Source organism: Physeter macrocephalus, chromosome 14 (assembly GCF_002837175.3).
Source record: "Physeter macrocephalus isolate SW-GA chromosome 14, ASM283717v5, whole genome shotgun sequence".
In the NCBI taxonomy this organism is placed as follows: domain Eukaryota; kingdom Metazoa; phylum Chordata; class Mammalia; order Artiodactyla; family Physeteridae; genus Physeter; species Physeter macrocephalus.
Genome location: NC_041227.1, coordinates 114,376,635 through 114,379,768, shown reverse-complemented (window position 1 = coordinate 114,379,768; position 3,134 = coordinate 114,376,635). Strand labels below are relative to the sequence as shown.

The following is a 3,134-nucleotide window of genomic DNA, read 5'->3' as shown; positions in this document are numbered from 1 at the left end:
AGCCTGCGTGCGCTAGAGTCCGTGCGCCACAACTAGAGAGAGAAGCCTGTGCGCCACAGCAAAAGATCCCGTGTGCCACAAATAAGACCCGACACAGCCAAATGAATAAATAACTAAATAAATATTTTTTAAAAAGAAGGGGATATGATAACAGTTACTGGGTTAATGAAAATAACACATACAACTACATACTAATATATTTGGAAATGTGGATTAAATGAGCAATTTTCTCAGAATACAAATGACCAAAATCCACTAGAGAGAAAGAAAAACCATTATTATTTTATTAATACTGAAGAAATAAAAATTATTATCAAGTTTGTCAGAAGTTAGATATTTGGGTGAGTGTGTTTCGGTTAGGAGAGTCTGGAGGTCAGAGGAGAACAGGTAAGGCAGTTGCTCAAATGCAAATAGACTCTGAACTATTGCTGAGAACTTTGTTTTTTATTATTATTATTTTATTTATTTATTTTTTTGGCCACACTGCACAGCCTGTGGGATCTTAGTTCCCTGACCAGGGATTGAACCTGGGCCCTTGGCAGTGAGAAAACAGAGTCCTAACCACTGGACCACCAGGGAATTCCCCCAAGAACTTTGATGTGATCTCATATTAAAGGCCATGTATCTCTGACAGTCTTCGTCCATCCATAGCTGGGCAATATGCCCCAGAAGCAGGCCGCATGTGTGGGAACAGACTGTGGGAGGATCCAAGGTTGGAGGCCAGCAGGAAGGAAGAGAGATACAAGCAGGGAGGTTCCATAGCAAGGTTGGTTCAGTCAGTGACCATGGGGTCCAGGGGTGGTGAGGGAAGCAAGATGTGGATGGGGCTGGTAGCTCTCCAGCACCAGCGCCAGCAGCCTAACTGTCTCAGACTGTTTGGGCTGCCATAGCAGAATGCCACAGACTGGGTGGCTTATGAACAACAGAAATTCATTTCTCACAGTTTTAGAGGCTGGGAAGTCCAAGTTCAAAGTGCTGGCAGATTTGGTGTCTGGTGACGGCCCACTTCCTGGTTCATAAATGGCTGTATTCTGAGTCCTCACATGGCGGAAGGGGTGAGGGAACTCTCTGGGGTCTCTTTTATAAGGGTACGAATGCCATTGATGAGGGCTCCACCCTCATGACCTAATCACCTCCCAAAGGCTCCACCCCCTAATACTGTCACATTAGGGATTAGGTTTCAACATATGAATTTTGGGAGGATACATTCAGTCTATAGCACTAGCAAAGTGAGTGTTATCTTTTGCCTGAACTAGTGCAGTTTGCTCTTTGCTGCTCTTCCCAGAACATTTGTGGCTCCTTGCCATTTCATTCTTCTCATAAAACCCACAGTATTTGAAAAGCACTTCCAATAGTGGTTGGAATTGTGGTTCATCTTCAATGATACGGGCTCAAGTTGCCAGCCATCCAGAATCTCCTTCTTTGGGGGTATATACTCCTGTATTTCTTGATTTGTTTTTATAATGAGTATGTATTATTTTGCTATTATTTGCCTGATATGCCATTGCCCGTCATAAACATATCTCCGTGTTTGAACATATACATGCATTTATATACATACACACACACTGAAAAAGGCAGGGCCACTAGCACCAAACAGCTAATAGAGGAGCCCCTGGCAGTGGGAGGGAATGTGGGGGCAGGATGCTTACTGTGTCTTATAACTTTTATACCTTCCTTTCGTTTGAATATTTTTCTAGGAGTATATGTTACTTTCAGAACAAAAATAAACTGAAATAAAATATTCCTACCCTTAAACCAGCGGTTGTCGACCTGGGCTGCATGTGAAGCATTTTGAAAATAGTGAGGCTCAGGCCCAACCTGGACCACTCTGGCTCTGCTCTTTTGTAAAACTTCTCAGAGCAGCAGAATGTGCGACCAGGCTTGAAACCTGCTGCGTTAGATTTAATCATTCCATGTTTAGTAATTTAGCCTAAAAAATCAGATGTGGATAAAGCTTCAAGAATTTTCATTTCTGTGTCATTATGATATGTTTTAAAGGTTATAAATCTAAACCTCCTATTCTTCAATGGAATATTACGCATATACTTTTAAAATCATATTTTTGAAGACTATGACATGGTAATGTAGTCCTGATGTAGGATACAAAACTATCAATATATACAGTGTGATCATGCAACATTAGGGAAGAAAATGCTAATGAGTGGAAGACAGTCCCTGGGATATGGAATTATGGGCCATATATATATATATATATATATATATATATTTTTTTTTTTTTTTTTTTGCGGAATGCGGGCCTCTCACTGTCATGGCCCCTCCCGTTGCGGAGCACAGGCTCCCGACGCTCAGGCTCAGCGGCCACGGCCCACGGGCCCAGCCGCTCCGCGGCATGTGGGATCCTCCTGGATCGGCAGGCGGACTCTCAACCACTGCGCCACCAGGGAAGCCCCTGGGCTATATTTTTTAACAATTTTTTTAGGACTTTTAAAAATTGAGGTGTAGTTGATTTACAATATGATATAAGTTTCAGGTGTACAACATAATGAGTCACAATTTTTAAAGATTATACTCCATTTATAGTTATTATAAAATATTCGTTCTAAAGCAACTATACTCCAATAAAAAAATAAAATAAAGTAAAGGCAATTTGGCAGGAATAAAGATAGATAAATGGATAAATGGACTGAATAGAAAGTCCAGAAATAAATCAACACTTCCATAGGCAATTGATTTTCATTTCAAGTCTTTTCCACACAAATTGCTAAAATAATTGGCTATCCATACATAAAAAATCAACTCTTATTTTATGTAATACTCATATGTTAATATAATATGGATAATATACTTAAATATACATACTAAAACTATAAAGCTTCTAGAAGAAAACGAAAAAAAATATTCGCTATATTCCCTGTGCTTTACAATATATCCTTGTAGCTTATTTACTTTATACACAGTAGTTTGTACCTCTTAGTTCCCTTCCCCTATCTTGCCCTTCTCCAATTCCCTCTCCCCACTGGTAACCACTAGTTGTTTCCCCCTGTGAGTCAGTTTCTGTTTTGTTAGATTCATTCATTTGTTTTATTTTTTAGATTCTACATATAAATGATAATATACAGTATTTGTCTTTCTCTATCTGACTTATTGCACTAAGCATAATACCCTCTAGG

The 3,134-nt window shown here is 39.6% G+C and overlaps 1 non-coding gene across 1 annotated transcript; it reads right to left on the bottom strand.

The window, feature by feature from the left end:
• Nucleotides 1-506: 506 nt before the first annotated feature.
• TRNAE-CUC (transfer RNA glutamic acid (anticodon CUC)) lies at nucleotides 507-579 on the bottom strand. The gene has a single exon. It is a non-coding gene; the product is annotated as a tRNA-Glu (tRNA).
• Nucleotides 580-3,134: the final 2,555 nt, after the last annotated feature.